General features: G+C 48.1%; 1 long non-coding RNA gene across 1 annotated transcript; it reads left to right on the plus strand.

The window, feature by feature from the left end:
- The first annotated feature begins 5612 nt into the window (after positions 1-5612).
- On the plus strand, positions 5613-13630 carry LOC111144691. Its single transcript, XR_002640422.1, has 3 exons — positions 5613-5732; positions 7398-7487; positions 13452-13630. It is a non-coding gene; the product is annotated as an uncharacterized LOC111144691 (long non-coding RNA).
- Positions 13631-14498: the final 868 nt, after the last annotated feature.

The raw sequence follows: 14498 nt of genomic DNA on the forward strand, positions 1-14498 counted from the left end.
CCCCACCCAGTTATGTGCGCCGTGGAGGTTAAAGGGACTGATTTCCCAGCAATGCCGAATGATTCCAAACAGGAGAATCAGTAGAAGTTGAGAGGGAAAGCATTGGTGGTTTGATGTGATCTGACTGTTCATAAAGCGAGTAAGGGATTTTACAGGTTTGTTCAGTTTGCTACCCAGGAGGAATTAACTCAGCACCAACTGTGGGGAGAAACAAGGATGAATGAGGAACTTTCTTCCCCAACATCACAGCCGGGCTTGAAAGTCTATAAAACAGCATCTGATGGACAGAGGCAGTGTGTGGCAGCCGGGAGGGATTGACGGTGATCGAAGGTTGCGAGCCCTGCTGGCCTTTGGGCAGTGGATGCTGCAGGCGGAAGCCCTTAACTGCATGTGGGGGAACTTAGGGCCCAAATACAAGTCACTTTTTTTTTTTTTTTAAGATTTTATTTCTCCATTTGACAGAGATCACAAGCAGGCAGAGAGAGAGGGAAGCAGGCTCCCCGCTGAGGAGAGAGCCCAACACGGGGCTCCATCCCAGGACCCCGAAATCATGACCTGAGCCAAAGGCAGAGGCTTAACCCACTGAGCCACCCAGGCAGCACACAAGTCACTGTTACTAAGCAATCAAGTCAACAAATGCTTATTGAGCCCTCTATTAGGTACCATGTAGTTAAAATATGAGAAATAGCAAATAATGACCCAAGGTAATTGTGAAGTCATTTTCTAGAAACTACAAAAACATATCCAGGCTAATTGCTCCGCGAGTTCGGAGAAAGGGGGCAGTTGTGTGAGTGCCCACAGGAATGTAGGTGTCCACACACCCCAGCACAGGGCTGAGGGCTGGAGGGGGCTCCTCACCTCTGTGAGAAGGGGGCGTGCTTGGGGAGCCCCTGTGTGCAGCATCGGGAGGAATCCTGCGTGGCTTTGCTGAGACTTCAGCCTTCTCTGCTTGCAAACCAAATGTGTTTGTGACTGTGTGTGCTCACAGATGGGTCTCCCTGACTGTACTGGGTGCTTCAGAAACGAGGGAGATCGCTCACTACTGCATTTCAGTAGAGGAGTCATCTACAAAGAAGTTGGAAACTATGCCAAGATTTTCACTGTTAGTTCTGAGCAGCAGAAAAAAACGGGTATTTGGTAGAAAACTGGGGTGTTCTGTATCTTCGTCAACGTATTACAGCTGCCCCTAAGCAATTTTTTTTTTTTAATGGAAAGAACATTGGAACACTTTAAAGAAGTTTTTCAGGTTTTAGGAACTTAGTGGAAAGACCCAGAATGCAGAACATCTCTCTCCTCTGTGGCCTTTGACACATCTCTGCTCAGACGAACCAGACCCAGAGCCTTCAAGGTCCCCTTAGCTCTGCCCATGCTGTGTCTGCAACAACAGGCCTGAAGTTGCCCCCAGGACGCAGCGCTCCAGCGGCACCTTGCTCATCCACGCTGACCTGGTGGTGCTGGGTGTGGGGGTGAGAATCTGGGAAGGAGACACCTCTCTTCTGGGAAGCCTGCTGCTAAACCTGCGAAGCACAGAGCAGACGCTGGCAAACAGGACCCGTCCAACTCTACCTGCAGCTTCCCAGCCGCAAGTGCTGGCAAAAGTGACCGACTTCGGCATTCCTCGCACCCTCGCTGCCCAAGTCTCTGGCAATTGCTCTCCTGGCCCTTACCCTCTTTGTCCAGCTTCACATTTATAAATGGGCCTGCTCTTAAGTCATTTAGACCTGAATTTCAGTGTGCTTTTTTAAAAATCTGCTATGAAATGCAACAAAAGACAACCATTGTTCTGCATTAAAGAAGCATCATACATCCTTGAACACAAGTGGAAGGTATGTTTTGGAGATAGGATGCTGTTGACAAAGGGAAGGAAACTATGCCTCCCTCTCCTGGCAGTGGACCAGCTAGTCTAACAGTTGTTTTCATATAGCACGACACTTCAGCGTTACCCTCTCAGAAAGATGTTTCTCTCGAGCTTCAGCTACTCTCTTACTGAAAAAGAGGCTGAGCCATTTGGCCAGGGTCACACAAGCTAAAATGTGGCAAAGCTCTGGTTAGAGCCTGGACCCTGTGACTCTAGGGGGTAGGGGAGGGAGGAAGACAGAAACTGCAGACAGGGGTCCTTGGTCCCCCCACTGCAGGCTGAAACCACGGGGTGAGGGTGAGGTGATGGGGGCAAAGGGTCAGGAGCTGCAGAGACAAGAGACAGAGACAGGAAAGCAGCCAAGGGAGTATTCCTGTCAGACAGTGGCTTCAGAAGTACTCCGCTACCAACATAAGTGGCTACAGGATAAAAAAAAAGACAGTGCCTGCTAGTGTCCCCAGGTGCCTTGGTGGTGTGGAAAAGGTGACCTTCCAGCATGATTTCCATGGAGGAGCCCCGGGCCTACTGGCACGCACTGCGGTGAGGCGGGGTAGCCCACAGCCATGGCTAGGGGTAAACAGTCCACAGCACAGGGGAGGGGACAGAGGGAGGGTGCACAGCATCTGTAAGAACCCAGGAAACCAGTGATGGCAGGAGTAAAAGGGACAGATCCTGGATTTACCATCTTATTCCAGGAGCAGGAGGCAGGGAAGACCCAGGGAGCTGGAGGCTTATGAGGAAGTTCGGATCAACTGTAAAACATGGAGGAAGCTATTGGTTTATTGTACAATTTGGGGGTGGCGTGTAAGATGAACATTTTCAACTACTTGTGAGCTCTCATAGAGTCAATGTTAGAAAAGAAACTCAGCTTTGGAGTCAGGCAGACCTGGTTCCAGATAAGAAGTTACCACAAGTCTTTTTGTGAGATGAAAGAAAACCTCATTTTTCCCTGTTGCAAGCTGGAAATACAAGATCTGTATCCTTGAGCTTGGTGGGGGGTGCGGGGGGTTGTTAAATAAGACAGTTGAAGGATCCCTCCAGTGTCTGGCCCCTCCTACTATAAAAACTGGTCTGCAGTTTGCTAAGCAAATAAAGGCAGGAGAGTCATTTCTGATCAACTGCAGGTTCATAAAACATCTTTGGAAGAAAGTGTCACACAGGTGAAGAGTAAAGTGTGGGGACTCTGGCCAAAAATGCTCTACCTATAAAGGGTGGGGACGCTTCAGGCATTTTCCTAATTGACTATAGAAATCACAAGTTTGACTTGAAAATACTTCCTTTCTTGTAAATTCCCCTTCGCGTTAGGTGTGTTTCTGAGTTTTCTCAGGAAGGCTTCCAAGTGTTCAAAATCATCTTTAGAAATAATTCAAAGACTCAAATATTATTTTTGTACCCAAACGGCATAAGCTTAAAAACTAACAGGTAGGTGTTCCTGTTAAAACGCTTCTCATTTTCACCTCCCTCAACTCAACATGAGATTTCAAATATTCTAAAGAGCCCAAGGTGTTTCTTCCTTTTTTAAAGTAATAAGTTGATAGCTATCTTTGAAATGTTAAAAAAAGCAGGTAAGAATTTGTGAACAGTGTCTCTGGGTAAGGGGATGGGGGGGACCTGTGGGGGACCTGGATGGAACCGAAACTCTATACCCTGTGTTATTTAAATTCGTGCGGGCCTAGCTTGTTTCAGTAAGTTCTCATAAGTATTTACGAAGCACGGTGGAATTCTGACATCTGAATCTATTCTTCTGTTTAAACATATCGGTTCCCGGAACACCTGCAAATCTGTGAATTGTACGTGTGAGTGGATAAGGAACAGAAGAACCCCGGAGATAGCCAGTTCTGGCCCTGATCTGTGATCTGTGGTGAGAAAAAAACCGTGTTGAGAACCTAACATCTGTTTCTGGCTCCACAGCTGCAGGGCTGAGGGGCCTGGGAAAATTACCCAAGTCCACTGGGTCCAGATACATCTCCCCCTTTACTAGCCTGAGAGTCTAGTTTCTGCACCACTGCTCAGCAACTGGAGTTAGTTTTAAGGTCTGACCTAATCCCTGCCCCCTTCGGCAGGAAGTTGCTCTTTTCTCCTCTGATGATAGTCTGCCAAAAGCAAAAAGTACCTGTTACAACCACAGATAATGGGGGAATGGCAGCCCAAAGGTGTGTGGTTGTGCAGAGAACTCAGTGGGCACCCCCCCCAAATGACCTCACATCAAAATAAATAAAATAGTGGTGCTCGTCCTTGATGCGGACCACGGATGCGATTCTAATGTCAGGAAACAACGTCTTTAGGAAACTGTGTGGAGCTTATGGGTCTGTAATGTTCAATCTAAGTGAGAACAGGGTGCTGGCTGGCAAGTGCAGCCTCAGGATCCATCCCACACTGCTCCCAGCCCTCTTTCCAACACGGGCTGCTTGGAAGTCTCTCCTAGGCTCCAACTCCGGAGTTGTCCCTGGTCGGCTCTGGGGCGTCTTCCCGACCACACCCTCTGCCACGGCCACTGCCTGCTCAGAACACAGCCTGGACAGGGAATCAGGCAGGGGCTGGACAGGTGACTCCCATGATAAGATATATGGTCCTTAAGCCCAGTGGCCCAGCCAGTTGCTTTGTGTGGATTGCTTTTACACTTTCTGCAAATGTGTAAGAGTTGACTTTCAAAAACATCCCCAGCTACCAATTTGCTCACCAAGCTATCTGAGCATGGGGTTTAAATCATATCTCTAATCTCTAGCCAGAGAGGAGAGCCAGTGAGGCTCCCCACTGGCCAGTCTCTGACAGCAGGGAATGTGTGCATTGGTTGCCAGGAACCAGCAAGATCCCTGGTAATGGAACCGGATACTGGCTTCTTCCCATGTGCCCTTGGAAGCTGGAAACCAGAGAGATGGTTAGAAGGACATTAGGACATTACCACAAGGGCAAACACAATTCTGTGTATCTGCACGGCTGTCTCCACCAACAGAGGCTCCCTGAGGCCAGGCGCAGAGCCTTCAGCATCCCCTGTGCACATCCTAGCCCACAGAATATGTCCAGTTAGTAGGTGTTGATGGTGGACTCTTCCTTATACCTGCCCTTGTAAGACGTTTCCTTCCTCCGTACATTTGCTCAGGCTGACCCTGTACCCGAAGCGCCTTTTCATTTCATCCTAAACATCTATCAAGGTCCAGCTGCAGCCCCACCTCCTTCATGGCTCTTCACCGTGTCACACATGGCCCCTCACACACTTGTGCTCATTCAGGCTTGTGTCCATCTCACCAATGGGAAGCAGACTCAGAGGCATTTCATGGCAAGTGCAAGGTCACAGTGCTGTTAGATGGCAAAGAACTCAAACCCAGGTCATCTGACTCCAGGATCTCTGCTCCCTACATTTCACAGATATCTTGACACTCTTCCTGAGGCTTCGCAAAGGGTTTTATGGCCCTCCCAGCCTCATCTTAGGAATGATCAGGAAGATATGTGTTTGATGGGATAATTACTGACAGTAAAAGTTAACGTTCAACACTGGAAAGTGGCCCTTCCCTGGTGGGAGTTTCCCACTCTGACCACTGAGGCCGGTGCTGGGAGCTCCCAGGGCTGGGCATTTATAGCTCTGCGTGTTACAGTTCACTAAATACTCTCACATTCTTGAAAAGCTGGTTTTTTCCTCTTGGGAGCGGCTGACTCTACCCTTTATGAGAATTCCAGGGCTGCCTGTGGTGCCCTGCCCATTGGGAAACACCTTACTGTGTCACCCTATAAAAGTCTGAGGCGGCTCCAGGAGGACCTCTGCAGCACAGCTCTCTCCCCGGGACGTGAGGTTCTGGCCACCCCGCCATGAGGCTTCTAGTTGTCTCCAGGCTGCTCTGCATCTTGCTCCTCTGCTTCTCCATCTTCTCCACAGAAGGTAGGGCCCTCTCCTGGGATGCCGGCTCCTGAGCAGAAGGCAGGGCCTGGGGAGGTTGGAATCAGGTAACACCCGAGGGCAAGGCCCCCAGGAGGCAGGCCTGGGCCCGGAAAGACAGGCTCACCCTCCGAAATCTGTGGCACCTCTATCCACAGTGGCAGCACCACCCGATGTACATCCATAACCCCAGCTCCCCTAACACACACACACACACACACACACACACACAAGCTATATAGAAAGTGATGTGATTACTGCAAGCACACAACTTCCCGGCAAGACTGATTCTTGCACCTGAATCCTACCTAGCTAGAAATGCTGGAGCCACTCTGCTGTACGCATATCATGCTTTCAGGACAGGAAGTTGGAAGAGTGGACTGTCTGAGTCCGAACATCGCCAGATCTCATGCACAGCAACCACGTGCAACAGACGCAGCAGACCGGATGCATGGGGTGGGGTGAGGGGACATGTTTTGTGTGTTTGCAAGTAGGGGAGATATTCCTCGCACCTCTGTGGATATGCATATTTTAGTCTCCTGCCTTTCTTGTTTCAAGTAACTATTTTGAGCTTTTTCTCTTGCCTCTCTCTTGCCTCCACTAGACCGTGCCTATTACTATGATTATCATTATTATTATTATTAGCAATTATGGTTATTTTAATATTTATTGGAGTTGGGGATACAGACATGTATAGAGATGGGGCAAAACACACCCATACCTTCATGACTCAAGAATACCATGTTCAACCTTTTATTTCTTTTTAATATTGCAGGCAAGCATTTTCTTTCTTGAAATTGATATATCTCTATATGTTCAATGCTGTATCTCTTTTGTTATCACTGTATTATTATAATCACCAAAGATACTTATGATTGAAATTATTCTGGAAGCATTTACACCAGAATATCAACAGCCATCGTCTCTGAGCTTTAGGATCATAAGAAGTATTGGTTTTCTAAAGTTTTTGCCATGAACGTTGCTGCATATGTAATATGGGAAACAGTGATTAGAATTGCTCGTCAGCACAGTCCAAAGCAATGCAGTCTACCAGACCTCGGATTTGGGGCCATGTGAGAGACTGCCACTGTTACCTCAATGACAGCTCGTTGAAGATGTCCTTTCCCCATAAATTCTCTGGTCCATTTAGGAGTATCACTGGCATAGGCTCCAACATGTGTTATTTAAGTAATATTTGGAGGTATAACATGCCATCCAGTGAATGTGTTATGATGAATTTCATGCTTCAACATTTAGATGGTTCACAACGTTGCACTGTTTTACGCATGTGGTAAAAAGCATATCTGTAATATCAAACATGTCTTGTATTTAAGATTATTTTCTTAGGCTAGATGGCCAAAGGGAGAATACTGAGTTAACAGGCATAGACACTTTGAGCTATAGTGTTGTTTTTTGGACAGGAGCGTGAGGAAGACAGTAGCTGCCCACACGGATTTTGTTCTTTCTGGGGAAAAAAAAAAATCACCCCCAGGCCTACCCTTCCCCCCTCGGCCCTCCCATAGCCTGGCCCATCCTGATTTTCCTTGAATAAATACTCCTGACCCCTGTACCTTGGGAGTGGAGGCATATTCAAGTCATTCCTTCACAGATCCCAATCCCATGGTGTCCCCTAAGGAAGGGTCTCTGCCCCTCTGTGTCCACCCTCAGGGAGAAAAAATTCTAGTCATCTCAGCAGGCCCTGGAAACGCAGACTGTGCTGTTCCCGAGTTCCTAACCCTGCCCTGACGACCCGGAAAGGTAAGCACCGCGCCCTGTCCAGATGGTTAAGAAGAGCTTCTGGGGAGGCCATGGGACAAGTGGTACATGTGGGTCAGCCCCCAGCTGTGCCTGACATGGAGGGGCCACAGCAGATGTGACCCTGGCCTCATGGAACTTCCTGTCTAATGCAGAGAACCATACCCTCCCCACCAATAAAAGTCAAAGAAGTAATCATTTTGAACCAAATACCTTCTGTCAAGAGAAAGAACAGAATGCAATTTGAAATGATACCAGGAACAACCCCTACCCTGGGTGGGTGACATCAGAAGAGGCCACATTTGAGACCTGAAGAAAGGCAAGGAGTCAGAAGGAGGAATGTGGAGGGGAGTGTTCAGGCAGAGGAAGCAGCAGGCATGGGGGCCTGAGACGGGCAAGAAGGGGCCATGGAAGACAGAAGAGAGGCTGGTGAATCAGGGGGTGTCCATAGAAGCTACCACCCAAGGCAAAGCTGACCTCATGAGTTGGCACATGAAGAAAGGCGATCAGTAGGGGAATGGGATTCACAGGTTCAGAGAGTCCCAAGGTACAGGCTGGAAGTGCAGAGCTGGGTTCCATGCCAGGGTGATGTCTTGAGGAACAAGACTGCCCTCACCCACAAGGCCTGGCAGGGGGGCACTGGATGCTGAAGGAGACAAGCCCAAGGGGGCCTGCAGACCCCCAGTTTCCAGTACTGGCCTAGGCTGGGTGCCTGCTGGTGCATGCATGGTGGTTGCCTGGTCCCAGCGTGCAGTTAGCACCACTAGACTTCCACTGGCCTTCAGTAGAAGGGCCCCATGGCCCGGGGCAGGCAGAGTGCACAGGGGAAAGCAGCAGAACCTTGAGCCACAGACCTGACACTAATCCAGGGCTCCTGCCCCCTACTCTCTGTAGCCTAAAGTCCCTCCCAGGGGTCTGAGCAGGCCCCATTCCTGCAGGTTCCCCTGGGGCCATGGCCCAGGGAGCCCATGACCGGAGTCAGAGCCTCCAACCCACCCCCAGCCAACTACTGAGAGTCCTGTGCCAGGGGAGCTTGGGTGTGAAGGAGAAGAAGGGAGGGAGACAGGATAGCTTAGTATCAGGCCACTTCTCTGGAGAAGCTGACAGCCCTTCCTTCCAAACTGGCATCACATGAATTTGGGGCGGGATAAAAATAACCAGTACTCACACACTGGACCCAAGTGTGAAGCACCCGCCAAGGAGAGGTGAGAGTAAGTCACTGACTGACAGACTGTGGCTCCGCTCCCTGCTGAGGCCCCAGCCAGTGGTGGTGGTGGTGGTGGTGGTGGTGGTGGTGGTGGTGGTGGTGGAGGAGGAAGAGGAGAAGGAGGAAGAGGAGGAGGAGGAGGAGGAGGAGGAGTGTTTCCATGAAATAAATAAGGCAAAACCCTAGGGAATAGAGAGGTAGAGTCCTTCCCTGCTGAGTGAGCTCATCCCCAAACCCCTCCCCAGGATGTACTCACAGGCTGTAAAAAGAAGTTAAGGATGTGCACACACACACGGACACGCAAACGTGCACACACACAAACACACAGTTCCTAGGAGAAACAGCCAGGTTAACTCCTTGTGCACAGTACAAGGGCAGCTGTTTTGTTAGTGACTCAACACTTTAGAATAATCTAGGTGCATAACTTCCATGTTGACTCTGGATTTCTCTCTCTCTCTCTCTCTCTCTCTCTCTGTATATATATATATATATATATATACACACACACACACACATATATAAAATTATATATATATTTTTTATTAAATTTAATTTTTATTAAACATAAAATATATTTTTATCCCCAGGAGTACAGGTCTGTGAATCGCCAGGTTTACACACTTCACAGCACTCACCATAGCACATACCCTCCCCAATGTCCATAGCCCCACCCCCCCTCTCCAAACCCCCCTCCCCCCATCAACCCTCAGTTTGTTTTGTGAGATTAAGAGTCACTTATGGTTTGTCTCCCTCCCAATCCCATCTTGTTTCATTTACTCTTCTCCTACCCCCTTAACCCACCATGTTGCATCTCCTCTCCCTCATATCAGGGAGATCATATGATAGTTGTCTTTCTCCGATTGACTTATTTCGCTTAGCATGATACCCTCTAGTTCCATCCACGTCGTCGCAAATGGCAAGATTTCATTTCTTTTGATGGCTGCATAGTATTCCATTGTGTATATATACCACATCTTCTTTATCCATTTGTCTGTTGATGGACATCTAGGTTCTTTCCATAGTTTGGCTATTGTAGACATTGCTGCTATAAACATTCGGGTGTAAAATTACATATTTTTTAATTTAATTTTTAATTAAAAATATATTTTTTAATTCAATTGCAGAAACTTGCAAACAACTTCGAACATAAAGAGTGTAAAGGTCCCTATTATATAATCTCATTTAAATCCTCAGAACCACCCCCAGGGAATCATTGTCCCCCTTTTACAGATTGGGAAACTGAGACTCAGAAAGAATCTGAGGCAGAGCCAGGAACCCGTGTGTATCCACCTCTTTACACTGCAACAAATTGCCTCCTCCATAGAGAGCAGCTTTCCTGCAGTGAGCTCCAGAAGACATGTCCATGCCCAAGACCTCAGATTGCCCCAAAGCAGAGCACCTTCTGGGCTGGAATCCCAGCTCCACCACCTGCTAGCTGTGTGCTCTTGAGCATGTCACCCAGCTCTGCTAAGCCTCAGTCTCCTCACCTGTGAAAGGGTATGATACTAGAATCTACCATGCCAGACTTGGGAAAGGAGTCAGTGAGGTCGTGACTATAAAGGCAGGTGTTAGCCTGTCACCGAGTACCCCATCAACACATCCTACTGTTGCTGTGGAGGAAGTCGGAGCCTTGTCAGGGCACCTGAAGAAGGCGGCCAGCGATTTCCACACTGAAAACCAAAGCCTAAGGTGGTTCCACCCGCCATTTTCCAGGCTCGACCCTGGGGCTTACACAATGCTGCCCAGTCAACAGCAGAGGGACTAGGGGAGCCAAGCTCAGGGAAATTTGGCCTCTCTACTCCTGTTCCCTGACATATGAGTGTCTGTACACCTGTCTGTCCGAGGAGAAAATAACTGAGTGTGCCTAGAGGATGTCCCTGAGCTGACACCACCAGCAACGATACACACCACTCTTCAAACATCTTTCCAGGGCCTTGCTTCATATGCAAATGCAGTGCTAGGCCTGTGGGAGTTACTGAAAGTGGCAGGCACAGGACTCTGGGTCAGTTCCACAAAACCAACACCCAAAATCGATGGGCTGAATGAATGGCCAATTTGCTAAATTTACTGCATTTACCAGTTTGCTAAAAAAAGAAAAAAAAAAGCTCTTTCAAATTATTTGAAAAGTTGTGTATAAATCTGTATGGCAGCATATCATGGCAGCATTTTTTTTTTTTGATGGAGCGTTCAATTTGTGAACTCTGTTGGAGTTTGAGGGACATCAGGGTGAGGCAGGGGCAGAATGACAGCTGTTTAGGCCCCACCTGGGGCCTCTATCAGGTCACTTTCCATCCACGTGTCCTGAGGCTGTTGATGAGAAAGCTCTGGGGGGAAGGCTAGGAAGTCTTTCTGGAAGACCCCTGGAGCATGAGCATGTACCTGCCCCTCCCACAGACTGCCTGGGACCCAAGAGTTCCATTCCACCTTCCCTGTTTTGAAGACTAGCAAAATTACTTGACCTACAGTAAGGAGACAGGGTGGGATGGGCCCAGAGAAATTCTCCCCTACTATGGGGTTGTCCTTATCTTTGGGAAGGGGCCCAAACTGCAGAGACAGAGATTACCCACTGAGGACCACGAGTGTGATGACTTGAGGGTTTTGGAGACTTTGGGTGACACCTGGGTGGACACAGGGCCAGTACCATGGACCCTGGAAGGGAGGAGGTGAAGAGGGTGCCCTGTCTATCCTGTCCAGTGGGTCAGTCGATCAGAAGCTCTCATAGCAGTAGCCTGCTTCCTTGGGATTATACTTATGAGCCATAGCTACATAACAAAACACTCCTGGGGCAAGCTAGGTCATGATCTCAGGGTCTTGAGATCGAGTACTGCATCGGGTTCCCTGCTCAGTGAGGAGCCTGCTTCTCCCTCTCCCTCTGCCCCCACCCTCTGCTTATGCTCTCTCTCCCTATCTCTCTCTTAAATAAATAAAATCTTTTTAAAAAATTCCCAACTTCAGTGGCCCAAAGCAACATGTATTTTGTATTTTCCACGAATCTACAGGTCAGCTGAGCAGTTCTTCAGCTATGGTGATGTTGGCTGGGCCCTCTTACATGTTTGGGGGTTGGTGGTCTGCAAATGTGGGATGGTCTCAGTCGGGCACCCGGACCCTGTTCCACATGGTCTCTTGTCCTCCAACAGGCTAGCTCCAACTTGTTCACAGAAGCTGCAGGGTTTCACCTATGTGAATGAGGGCACCCCAGGCTTCTTGAGGCCTCAAAACTGGCCCAGCTTTATCTCTGCTGCATTCATTTGGTCAAAGCAAGTCACCAGGGCAGCCCAGCTTGAAGGAGCAGAGAAATAGATTCCATATCTTGGTGGAGAAGATACAAAATCACATTGTCAAAACAGGGTGGAGAATTGCAACTATATTTGCAATAAGTCAACCACTGTATTTATTGTAGGAACCAGAGAAGAGAGTCTTGGGGATCTGAAGGAGGTGGACAGGGGGTGGAAACAGGGTTCAGGAATCATGGTCCTCCATCAGAAATGCTGGTGAAAAATCCTCGCAACATGATATTAATAGAAAAAAGATAATTTCACACTGTATAATACTGTGACAATCACATTTGGAAGATGAAAGCACTTTCAAATAAGGAAAAAAAAATACAAAGAAAACCACACCAATACTAGCACAGATTTATGGTTAAGATATGAGGCCATGAATAAATTATGATAATTAAATTTATTTTTTTATAGTCAGTAGCTATATAGCAATTATTGTATAGCATTTACATCTGCTAACTCACAATAATTTTAAGAGTTAGATGCTATTACTGTCCCCACATTTACAGATGAGGGGCCAAAGCATAGAGAGGTTGAGTCCTTGGTTGACGGTCACCTAGCTAGTAAGTAGGTGGTAAAGCTAGGGCTTTGAAACCAAACCCTCTGGTTCCAGATTCTGTTTTCAACTCTCACACCACTTTGCACATAGTAACAATCTGGAAACTGAAGGAGGAAAAAAAAAAAAAAGAATAATCCCATCACAGCAACTTAGTAACTCTTCTCATTCATTTCTTTTGTTTTTATCTTAATGCAACCATGTTTCATTTTTATTGTATCTCATTTTTTTCATGTTAAAATGAACATTACATCATGAGCATTTTTCTTCCTGTTACTACCTAGTCTTCATAATCACAGGGTTTTATCACCACTAGCCATGTGCCATTGTAAGATACCACTACTAACATACTGTTTCTCCACCACACAATATTCAGCTTGTTTTCAGAAATTTTTTTCTGGTATTCAAAACCAAACTATAAAGAACAGTTTGATGCCTGCGGGGCTTTTTCTTGTGCATTATTCCTCCCATAAGTGGAACGGGTCTGTCAAGATGCAAACACAGCTTTGAGACACACGTTGCCTGCAACATGCTCTCTGGGAGGAGAGATCCCGAGAGGTCCAAGGGCCTGCGAGGACATGTAGGTGCTCCCTCCTACTGCGGCCATCAGAACCACGCCTCCCAGACTTGTCAGCTACGGTGGACTGTGCTCTTGACGGAGCCAGTTTAGCTCATAAGCCGCCTTCCCTCCATCTTCTGCCGGTAAATCAGATTTCTTGCTGATGCTACTAAAATAAACTGAACCAGTCATATTGGCCATGAAAGATCCCTTCTGGGCCTCCGGGAAGGAGATAAGCTTCTTGCCTTGATTTTTAAAAACTCTTTGTGCTTAGAAATGAACCTTACTTGTGTTGTCTCCTTTCTCCACCCCAATTCTGCCTGCCTCTCTGGCTCTTGTCTTGTCTGCACCATCACCTTCCCAGGGCGCCGTGTGAGGATCTGCAGACTGTGTAACTTCAAGCCAGAGTCCCGGCTTTGGGTGGTACCTGGGGCTCTTCCACAAGTGTAATGCTCCCCAGACAAGGCTGCATGCTGCTGAGACCCTCATGCCCAGTGCCCGAGACATCCAGAAGTCTCGGGTTCTCCCAGGATGCTCCTTTTGAAGCTGGGGCTGATGGCAAAGATGTCAAGAGCTTTGGCCCATGAAAGTTTCTGCCCCTGAACCACGAACCTCTTCTCTTAAAGACACAACATTTCTTGCCTGCCGTGTTGGACTGTACTCATAATGCCTTTTAGAAAAACCTGAACCAGAATTTTCTGAAAACCACAACATGAATACTAAGGTCAAAACTCTGGAATGCCTGTCTTGCTGTGGGACCTTGAACAAGTAAGTTAGCTTCTCTGGGTTCATGCTGGCTTCAGGGAAGTAAAGTTCAGAGAGAAAAAAAAACCCTCCAGGGAAGACCCTTCAGTCACCGGCATCAGTGGGTTTCACTACCCTTTTCAACCTTCATAGCAGTGAGCTGGGAGGTTGGAGGGATTCACCTTGGGCAGGAAGGGCCCTGAGAAAGTTCTGGAATTCCCAGAGGCCAGTCCCAGTTGTGCCACCAACTTTAAGAGCTATTCAGGTCCAGCCCACCTGGTCTGAGTCCCCACCTGACCCCTCCAGTGTGGATGGTCAAGATTCCACTGAGACGTGGGGCAGCTGCAGATCCAGACACTTTAGAGCCTGCTAGGGTGCAGGGTAACAGGCCCGCAAGAGCAGAGGCCAAGTCTGCAGAGGCTCCGTCGTCCTGAGATACGCATAGCCTCTATCCGTCCCACACCCGATGGCCCCTGGAGGAAACCCTTCCTAACTTCCTGATGTGAGTCTGCTGGAAAGAACACCAAAGCTCACAAATAATAAATAAATGCATAAAACCCATGGCACATCCCAGTTTGAGAAAGTCAACAATGAGGCCTGGGCCACAGCTTTCTGCTAGAGGAGACCCATGCCCCGAAGCCTCTCCTGCAGGCCACCCCTTCATCAC

The sequence above is a fragment of the Enhydra lutris genome, unplaced genomic scaffold (genome assembly GCF_002288905.1).
Source record: "Enhydra lutris kenyoni isolate GAN:26980312 unplaced genomic scaffold, ASM228890v2 scaffoldscaffold12, whole genome shotgun sequence".
NCBI lineage: Eukaryota > Metazoa > Chordata > Mammalia > Carnivora > Mustelidae > Enhydra > Enhydra lutris.